Source organism: Camellia sinensis, chromosome 5 (genome assembly GCF_055761805.1).
Source record: "Camellia sinensis isolate YWXY chromosome 5, ASM5576180v1, whole genome shotgun sequence".
Taxonomy (NCBI): Eukaryota; Viridiplantae; Streptophyta; class Magnoliopsida; order Ericales; family Theaceae; genus Camellia; species Camellia sinensis.
This window is the reverse complement of record NC_138965.1, coordinates 10205738-10217391: the sequence shown is the minus strand read 5'-3', so window position 1 is coordinate 10217391 and position 11654 is coordinate 10205738.

Below are 11654 nucleotides of genomic sequence, written 5' to 3'. Positions count from 1 at the left end.
CCTCTCCATTTGCAAGGGTTAGAAAATTTAGCCAAGGCATATACATATGCTCCTCCATATATCTCTTATCCAAGCTCAAATACTCCATTGTTCTTGGCCATTACACCACACCTCTGTAATAACCCTCACTACTGATTACCGTTAAACATTGATTACCGTTAAACTGAACTGATTGTGACTGATAATTGAACTGATTAAAGTACTGAACTGACTGACTGAAAACTGGAACTGGATTGAATGAGTACATCTGTTTGAATTGCATTTTATCTGTTGATTGTTTATTTGATCTGTTTGTGTTTTTATGTTTAAACTGCTAATTGAAGGCCCTATCGGCGGCCGAATCCGGAATTGATTGATGTTTTATGATCCTCATAATTAATGTGATTTTGTAGTGTATTTATCTGAAAACTGAGTAGGTATGATTAAATTAGATTAAATACTGATGGATTGCAAGTTTTGGACTTATTTACCAATAAGCCATCTAGTGGGCCACTACCTAGGCATATTGAGCTACACCACACTTGAATCAAAAACCATTTCCTCAGCCTTTTCCTAGTTGACCAAGAGAGGAAATAGGAGAGAATTGAGCTCATTTTGTTGAATTGGCTTGAATTGCTTGGAATTGAAGTGTAAATTGTCAAATTGGACTCCTAAACCTTGAATACAAGACTAAGGTAGGACATTCATCATCTTGTTGTTGTCATAGAATTAATTCTTGCATGATTCATGCTTCAATTGTAGAGTTAAGTCTTGTTTTAGTTCATACATGTAGGATTAGAACATAATTCATATATGCATGTTCGAATTGGTGAGTTTTGAGTTGAATTCATGGCAAATTGTCACATGCATGTTCATGTCTTGAGTGTAGGCCATGTTTTCATCTTGTTTGTGAATCAATTGGCTCACTAGAGCATGTTCTGAAGCTTTGAATTGATTTGAATTCATGCATGTTTGCATGTTCTTCATGTTCATGAAATTGGTTTGAAATTGGGTTTGAATTAAACACCCTTGGGCTTTGATTTCTCAAATTGAGTTTTGAATCATGTTATTCCATGTGTTTACAAGTGTTTTTCCAGAAATTAGCCCAAGAGGATCGGTTTTGATGCTTTTGAATTTGGTTTTTGGCTTGGAGGTGCAATCTGGAATCTCCAGATTTTGCACTTCCGCTCGAGCGGGGGAAGTGCCGCTCGAGCGTGGAATCCGAGCATCCAGCATCTTGCGACTGTTTTACAGTCCGCTCGAGCGTAGGATTGGGCGCTCGAGCGGAATCACGTGTCATAAGCTCGAGCGGGCGTCGAGCGGAGATTTCACCCATCCAGTACTTTTACAGTACGCTCGAGCGGGAAAGTTGACGCTCGAGCGTGTACCTTTGTTGCATGTACGCTCGAGCGGGTAAACCTGCGCTCGAGCGGGACTCTGTTTTTCTGTATATTCTGAAACTGCTTTTTGAGTACATCTTTGCATCCTCATCCCATTCTAGGCATTCTTAGACCTAGTTTAAGACATCTTATTGAGGACATAGATGTAGAACACACCAAGGCAAATTAGGGATTAAGTTATGATGTTTCCCAACTGTGTAAGCTTAGTGTGTGTTCAATCTGTTAACTGTGTAGGGTTGGCGACTGGGGAGTCACACTCTAGCATACTGTAGCCCAAACTCTATGAGTAACAATTGTGTAAAGATATGTTCAACTGAGAATGTTTTCTGACTGTTTAACGAAACTGTTTTCTGAAGTGATTATTGTTAATTGTTTGAATGTATGTCCTATATTCTGAAATGTATTGTGGCATCCTTAGCAACTATTGTATACTGTTACTACTACTGTTACAGAGATCTCTGTCGGTTCCCTCGTGGAACCACTACTGTTTACTGATTGATGGCCATCATTACTGTTCGGTCTTTAAGACCTACTATTTACTGCTATGCTAATGGATGTACCACATATGACTGAATAACTGTTCTGACTGAAAGACTGAAGTATTGTTTAATGAACTGCTTTCATTACTGCAAGGAAATTTCATTCTTAACCTCTTTACGCATTATGTAATTCACTGGGCTTTAGCTCACTGTTTTTATATATATGTAGGTGCTCAACCACCAGATCGGAGCTAGGAGCGTGGGTTAGACTCCAGTTTTGTCAAGCCAGCCTATATGCCTCACTGCGAGGTTCTGAGCCTATCTGTTAAGGCTTAGGGGTGTTTTAGATTTCCCCCTTCTGTACTGTCTTACCGTTCTGTATAGACTGAATGTTTACTGTACTGTTATGCAGGGGTTGAGTCCCTAGTCTGAGTGATTGTAAATATTGTGCATATTGTTCTGTACTGTTTATGTATATATATATGAAAAGTCTTTTTAAATACAGACCGTCACAGCTCATTGGGCATTGTTTCTTTACTGTATTGGCTTCCGCCAGGCCCTGTACTCCGTCTTACTGTACTACTGTTCTGCAGGCCTTCGGTAATCTCGGATTACTGGCCGGTTATGGTGCTAAACCTATAGGGCCGGGTTTGGGTCGTGACAACCTCCTAGCACAACACCTCCACCATCCATCCAAGCAACTTGAAGCTATTTTTTAGAGGTTAAAGGCTCACCTTCTTGGTCCAGAACTTGCTGCATTGCTGTGCTACAAGGGTAAGTCATCATTTTCCCAATTTTTGCATTATTTTGCTTCATAACTTAGCCCTATTCGCAAGCATTTTTGGGTTTCGTATTAAACTAAAAAGTGTCTTATTTTGAGCTCCTCTTGAAGTTTGTTTAAGGATACTTTTCTATTTGAGGTCATCTACCTCCTTATGTGCTCCATCCCTCTTTGTAGGCTTATTTTGCTTCCTATCTTATCCTTACTTGAAAGCATTTTTGAGATTTGTCATAAACTAAAAAGAGTCTTATTTTGAGCCCCTCTTGAAGTTTGATTAAGGACATTTTTCTGTTGGGGGTCATCTACCCCCTTGTATGCTTGTTTGTATCTTGTTTTGAGCCTTGCATCTAGGCCTTTGTTGCATGCTTTGTTTGGCCTTCTAGCCACTGAAATCCAGTGGATTTTCAGTGGCTATCATACTATTTTGAGAACCAAAATCAGAGGGGGGTGACCCCATCTCTCATTGTCTTGTTTGTTGGCCCTTTTGGCCTTCCAAAGGACCCCCATTTTGCATGCTTTAAAGTCTTGTTTCAGGCCATTATTTGTGATTTTTTAGGTCTACCTTAACTTTTTTCGGAGCCCCTTTGGCCATATTTTGTGTCTATCATGCATGTGTGGAGCAATCCTCCTCAAGGCCTTTCAAAGAGGTTTTCATTTGCATGTTTCATTGACCCATTCTAGGGCCTTTTCAGTGGGTTTTAGGACCCTCATAACCTATTTCCAGAGTTGGTTTTTCCATTTGGTGTGTCCGTCATATAGGTGCGGAACATCCCCTTGCATGGCCCTCCAAAGGAGCCCATCATTTTTGCATGCATTGACTGAGTTTCAGCGATTATTTGGGCATATTTTAGCATACCATATTGCTATTTTTGGCTAGTTTGGTGACCTCTCTTGTGCTTCATATACATGTAATGTAAACCATACTTACTAGCCTATGTTGCATGTTGTTTTAGCCCTTCATGTTAGCACTTTTTGGCCATGCTTAGAACTGATTTGGTGCATGTTTAGGACTGCCTTGGCTCTGTTTTCATGCCTCATGGTCAAATAATGCTTGCTTTGCATACTTGTGGTTCAATGCATTTGCTTAGTTTTGAGTTTCGGGGCTTATTTCGTGCATTGGGTGACATGTTTCCATGATTTGGGACCATTGAGCATCTTATTTCAGAGCTGGAAATTGCATGTTTGTATGCCATCTTTCATCCCTTGCCATGCTTTGGTAGAGTGGCATTTGATGCCTTAGGATCGGTCCCTTGCATCGTGCATGTTTGCATGTGTTTCGGTTGTCTCATTTCCATCATATGGCCACTGATGTGAGTGTGGCTAAGGTCCACTCATATTGGTGTAAGTCCATCTTGCATTGTGTATGCCATTTCAGTCCGTAGCATTGCGTATGCTAGGTTGCATGTTAGAGCATTGTGCATGCCATGTTACATCACGCGCATTGTGTATGCCATTTTAGTCCATAGCATTGCGTATGCTAAGTTGCATGTTAGTCGCATTGTGTATGCCATCTCATTTGCATTGTGTTTGGGATAGGAGTTAGCCCAAACACGGGAAACGAGGGACGTTTCGTACTCAAAGTGACGAAACGTGTCTCAATTCCCGGTCTCCGACACTCCGGATTAACCATGATGGAGTCTAAGCCTTGTTGTGTTTATATTTGTATTCATTCCATTGAGTCGTGCAATTCGACTTCTCGGCCATCATGCATCGAGATGCGTGATTGGTGGCACAAGGATCGAGGTCTACACTCCCTTGAGCTTGTGCAAGGACGGGGAGAGTGGTCTTGCACACATATGTTGAAAATACCTTGCTTTCTCTCCCTCTTGCCTTTGTTGCAGAAAAACCAAGATCCAGGGGCAGAAAGTGGTCGGCCGACTAGGTTTTCTGGCAGGCCGACCACCTTTTTTGGTTTCCACCACAAAGGGTGGTCGGCAGGTGTCTCCCAAGCCAATACTTGGTCGGCAGCCTTCCCAAGGTGGAGTTTCAGCCTTCTGGAGCTTTGTGCAAGTTTCTAAAATCAGTTGCAAACAAAGGCGAGACGAGGCATCGCGATGGAATTTCCCGACGAGGCAACTCGAGCATGCATGCATCTTTCATCATTCAGAACAGAGCTGAGGCGGTCCATGAATTTGCATACTAGTTTATTGCTTTCCTAGTTAATTTGTTAATTAATTAGGGTTTTGTAATATTTAATTATTCATTCGGACTGTAATTATTTATTCGGACCCTCCGAGCGAGGGCACAATTGTAATAAGTGTGTGTGTGCGCGATGTATGCCTTCCACCCCATGTCTTTCTCCCTTTTATTTATCAGCTTATGATGGTTAGATTAGGGCATGTTTTAATTAGCATACTTATGCTCCCATGTTTGCATCCATTCATCTGCCTTGCATGCACCGGGCTCGGCGCATCATACTAACTGCATTGTATTTCAATTCCAAGTTGAATACGTGTATTAGTTGTTGCATTTCATATGCCATCCTTAGAATAATCGAGCTTATTATAGTTGCATTTTTGCATGTGTTGCATTAGGCATTTCAGTATAGTTAGGATCATGCATGGATTTCTAACATAGCTTCTGTTTTGGCTTGGAGTACTCGGTAAGTGGTTATGCTTTAGCATCTTTGCATGTGTGTGAGTGACTGCCATGATAGCATGCTTACCCTGAGGCTATGCACTTATGTGATATACCTGTCTGAATGCCTGTGGATGAAGGTTGGATTATCTGAATTGGAATAATGCATTGACTGTGAGTTTTAAGACCACTTGAGAGTGGCAAACCATCACATTTTCTAAGCCCACCCGAGGGTGGCAAATCCATGTCTTAGCCTACTTGCGGGTAGCACCATCAAACCATTTTCAAAATAAACAAACATGAGATGTGTTGTTCCAATTCAAGCGATCCAGTCTATACTTGTATGCTGTGCGCATCACGTAGTAAATCTAGGCTAATAACCGGAATAAGAATGCATAATGTTTTCAAAACTCGATATCATGGTTAGTAGAGGCCGATCTTTGATCGGGCGAGCGGGGGTGCTCACGAAGTGACCTTCCCCAATCGTACCCAAGTTCCCGAGCCGAGGCAATTTTGGTGATGACGGACACGTGGCCTTCGGCACGAGTTAGAGTTTCCTAAATTCCCCAAAAATAAAATATTTAGGTGGCGACTCTGTATCTGGCAAAGCAGTCCATGTTTGGCACTTCTTTCTAAAAATCTATTTTCCAAAACGATTTGCCAGATTTGGACTCTTTGATGATTCATCGGTCTTGCATTGCACTCTGCGAGATTAGATACAGGACCATGACTTTTGAGTCCGAACTGTAGTGAGCCTATATGAACAAAATGGGATTTCCCTCCCGGGACGTTCGGGGACGTCTACAATACAAAATGAAACTACTAGGTTCAGTTATTTAATATGACATATGGCTTAACTCAAGGCATGTGATAGCGCACATATTTAAGTAAGTAGGAAATAAAAACAATGATAGAATGACGAACTGAACCTAATGCATGCAAAACGAATGGATGCGAGTCATGAAAAATGGTAAGGAAAATATGATGCTACATGCTATCTATCATAAGCGAGTAAATAAAAGGGAGAAAAAAAATGGGCGTTAGAAGACATACACAATATTACAAGTTTGCCCTCCCCTAGGAGGGTCTGAATGAATGTCCTAATTAAACTAACTATTACAACACCAAATATATTAGCTACACTAACTTATTATTACAAATTGAATGAATCTAATTAATAAACTATAACACGAAATGAATTAACTAAGTAACTAGCTATTACAAATTCAAAGGGATTCAACTAATTAATGAGCTAGCTATTACAAGTTTCAAATAAATCTACCAATTAGCATTAATTGCACGAGCCATGGGAAATAGAGAATCGCATATGCATGAACAAGAATATCCACCCGAAGACACCTCTGTTTTGCTGCCAGAACTGTTCTATTTTGCAGTCAAAAAAATAATATGTTTTCGCCCCAGCCTCTGCTCTATTCTGTTCTGCCATGAAAATGGTACTAGTTGCATAAAATAAAGTGGTCGGCCGGCCTTGAAAAATGGTCGGCCGGATGGTTAGGTGGCTGGCTGGCCACTGTTTTTTAATACTGCCTTGCTGTAACAGAAATGAAACAGAGCAAAAACAGAGTATTTCCAGGAGGTGTTTGTTCATTCCGCCTCTCCTTATCATGAAATTGATTAAGGGAGTGGTAGAATAGATCCACAAATCATTAGTGGTCATAAGGTTGTTGCATGATGATCCATGACTCGATTGGACAAATGCTTAATGAATGAAAATAAAAGACCAACAAGACCTCCTCCCTATAATGTAATTGATCAAGGGAAGTATTAGACATTGATTCTTGAGCCATTATCATCACTAGAGAGTATGAAATGACTCAAGACTCAATGGGTTCAATATAACGTCTGATTGAACCCAACTCAATTTTATTATCTTATGCCTCTTTTAGTTCAATTTTATTAGTCCTTTTATTACCTTTCCATTCTTTAACCATTTTAATCCAAAAATAAGAGCTATGTCAACTGATGAAGAGAAGTGTCAAACAAGAAGTTGTCCTTGGAATGAAAGAGATGTAATGCCTTGGAGATGAACCTCCGAAGAGATTAAACCATTAAGCATGGAAAAGTCTCTTTTGCAAACACTCGTTTGAAAGAACTCTTAAACAAAGAAAACTAAGAAAGGAGAGAGGTTGCAGAGGTGATTATTAAACGTGAAAGTATATGTATGAAAGTTATGAAAATAAAAGTATCAACTTAAGTAGGTTGGTGTCTAAGGCTTAAACCACTAAACCTATGAGGACTTACAACAATACAAGCCTACTATGAAAAGCATAAATGAAATAAACATACTAAAACAGTCCTAAAAACAGCAAAATAGTGCTGGAAAATCATTTTGAAAAACTTAAAAAGGTAAGCAAAATAAAAGAGAATTGAAGCTAGTAAGCAAGCCTAAGGAGGGGTGGCTAACCCTTTCATTTTTTGGATCTCAAAACCACATGTTTTAGCCTTTTAAAACTATGAAAATCAGTGGCTAAAAGTTGGAAAAAATTTGAGAAAGAAATGGGAAACACAAAGACAAAAGCTTAGAGAACAAGGTTAAAAGAATTGTGGGTAACCCCTTCACCTTTGGTAGCTTTAAGTCACAAGTTTCAGCTCATAAAAATAGTCCAAAAAAAGTATAAAAATAGCAAGAAAAGAGAAGGAAGAAGTAGTGTAAAGAAGGCAAAAGTTATACTTCTTGAAGAGAGGTTACTCTTTGATTCACAAACCAACAAGTGATCGCCCTCAAGAGTTGAAATTTTAGCTCAAGAATCTCAGCAAGGAGACTCAAAAATTTGGTTTAGGAAGTGTTGGTATGGTGTAGGTAGGTTGTGAGACCCCTAAATTTTTGTAAATCTTAGTAAGACCCTTACTTTTGAATTATTATAATAAAAACCCTTGGTTCCCCGTTAATTTACAGAATTAACCCTAGAACTGAAAACGTATCACGGATAAACTCATACAAACCCTGATTGAACCTGGAACTTAGGAATCTTTTCTAATACCCTAATACTAATTAATTGACTCCCTAAATATGGAATTACAACTTAAAAACCCTAGGCTTTTCCTGTCTTTATCACATTCTTCGGTTGATCGCCTTTTTATTCGAAACAAGAAATCCAAATCGAATTAGACTCTCTGATTCTAATTTAATTTAATTCTACACTAAAATAAATGTTCCAACTCATAAATTAAACCCAAAGCTCTCACATTTTTATTAAATCACAAATTGACCCCAAACAAGTACCATTATATATTTATATATACACTTGTACTATAAAATCTTTTTTTAAACATTATATTTTACAATTTTCAACATTTGTACCCCAAAAAATAATAATATAAGTCCCTTAAATCACCATTTATGGCCAACCATAACCTATATAGATATTATGAATGCACTTTGAGACAATTTTGCATGATTTAAGGAAAATATCTTTAACATGGTACAAACTTATATATATATATATATGTACGGGGAAGAAATAATTCTCCTCGTATAATCCTGTTGACCAAGTCCACGCTCCTCCGTACGACGTCGCTTTGTCACCTGAAAACACAAACGTGAGCTAGCCGGCGGGTGTGTGCCGGAAACCTCTCCGATGCCTAAGTCAGAAAGCTTGACAAATAGACAAAGATTTATGTTCTCAAAAAGTATTGTGTTCAATTACCTCCTCCAAGGTGATGCTTGTGAGCTTTTATAAGTTTCCCGTGGCACAATCCTAGTAGGACTTGTACTTCTCCATGCAGAGTCCTCCTAGGATTCATTCTCCTAAGGATAATGCTTATCCTTTTACACCCTCCCCCACTGCTTAAACCAAGTGGGATGGTTTTCTTTATGGCCGAACTTCTATTTGACCGAAGTAAAATTGGCTATACCGAGCCACAGAGGGCCGAACTATCCCTAGCTCGGTCTTCTCCTCTAACTCCTTACTTCGGCTGCCCTTGTTCAACCTTGGTGTGCTTAGATCAAACTTCCAAGTAACAAGTTCTGACCGACCTAACCATTGTATGTCACGACCGAACTAATTTAGAAACCGGCCTTCCCAGAACATACTGCGACCGGACTAACTCTGAGACCGGCCTGACTCCGAGTTGCCTCTGGACCGGAATAATCTCACCTCCTTGGGCCGAAGTAACTTTGTCTCCCCAAGGCCGGAGTAACCTTGCCCCCTAGGCCGGAGTATACATTACGGCCTTTTTACTTAGTCCTTTGCGTTTTGGGCCTCAAAGCCCAACTCGAGGCTCGGCCCAAATTTTCCCAAAAATTACCCTCTCAATATATATATATTACTAGGTTGGTTTGATTAGGAGGAAAACCCTAACTAGATCATGTTTAGGAACATAATTAAGGTCTCTAATCCTCCACTATTCCATTGAATTCAAACTAAATTCAAATTATCCAATCCAATTCTAACCAATGGGCATTTATGACCTTTTGCACCAAATTCATTATAAAAATAACCCTTCCATAGCATTTTACATGCAAGAACACACACATACACACTATGTTCAGCTGAGAGAGAAGATAGGAAGGAGGGTGAGCTTGGTAGAAGAGAGGAGAGGAGGAAAAAGCTTGCTAGTAATTCGAACAATCCTCAAGTAAGTCACAACACAACTTTCTCTCATTTTTCCTTTCAAATACATGCTCTTAGAAGTTTTAAAAATTCATTTCATATGTGTTTTGATGGTACTTTTGTGTTCAAAATAAAAGGAGTTAAGCATCGATTCTATCCTTCTTGTATTTCTCTTAATCGGTATAAGACTACCTTTTTCTATATAAATCTCTCAAAATTTTCAAAGGCACACCTTCACCTTAAATTTTTGATTTTAATACATATTATTTATCATGTTTTCATTACAAGAGAAGTGAAAAATTTCCTTTGGTTGACCTCTTTTCTTACCAACTTTCTTATTGCAAGAACTGTGCCAGAAAAATCTATTTTAAAGCCAACTTTTGAAAATTATAGAAAAATGTAGAAATATCTTATGGACCTTAATTTTATGTCCAACTCTTCCTTAAGGAGTTAGCTTTCAAGAAAAATTGGTTTCATTGAAAAAGAGTGAGCGGTTTATAAGAAAATTCAATTTTCGTAACGGTCGACGAATCTAGACAGAGCTGGAGTATTTCTAAAATATCTAAAAATCGGGAAAAACTATTCCATTTTCGAAAAATGTTCTAAAAACTAGATAAAATTCTCTAAGAATCATAGGAAGGCCATATCTGGGAAAAATCTGAAATAGCCCTTTTAATCTTGATCTTTAAGTGACTTTAAATCTGGAAATTCTGTTTATATTGATATTTTGTGCTCTTGACTTTTTGAATATGCTTACTTATATATAATCATGTATTGGTATGATATTATACATGTCATGGTTATGTATTTTTTTCCTTGATGATGCTTATATCTATGAAAATTTATTTCAATTACTTGTGCTAACTAACTTAAGACATGTAACTCAATGGGAAACTTAATTGGGATGGTATTAGATTTTCGATCACATGAATAATGAAGAGATGATAATGTGTTATGGATTGATGGGATGTGTTCCCTAATTAAAGGAAAATCTTGCACAAGCGGTTGTATCGGAACCCTTAAATGGATCGGTTGTATTCGGACCCTAGGTGCTTATGGTAGATAAGGTTAGGGGAGGTTATGGGCAAGGCCCTTATTTTAGAGTCTCTTGGTTCTCGGTTGGTGCTACGCGGTATATAACCGTTGGTAGGCATTTGGGGTAAGGTCTGCATAGCAGCAAAAGAGGGGGCATACCAAATAATCTAAGTCCAATTCTTTTGGTTGTGTAACGACCTCACAACGTATAATGATTAGTACTTAATTAATTAAGAAGATTTGAAATTTAATTGCTGAGTATTATAATTTAATTTGGAATTTATGAGAATTGTGGAATCTGACTCGTACATGATTCTATTATAGATTTATTTTGGAATTAGAAATTAAGGGTCCAAACGGTTTAAGGAAGTAAAATTAAGAAGTTGAGTCAATTTAATTTTAATTACGGACCCATTTGGGAGTTTAATTAAATATTCGATTCAGTTTAGTAACAGTGAGATCCGATTAATTAGGTCCGAATTGGAGAAAATTAAGTTAATTAAATTATGAGGATTGAGAATTGTGATTATTACGAATTAAATTTATTTATGGGGTGTCCAATTTGGATAAGTAATTTATTGATAGAAATTTGAAGTCTGATTAGAAATTAAAGGCCCAAATAGCTTGAGAAATCAAAATTGATAATGCAAATATGTTTAACTTAATATATGGAACCTTTTGGAGTTTGGTTAAAAATCTGATTCAGAACGACAAAATTAAATATAATTAATTGGGCCTCAATTGAAGTCGATTAGATTAATTAAATTATGTGGGGTTTGCGATTAATCACGATTAACTAAATTGTGTACTAATTAAGATTAATTAAGAT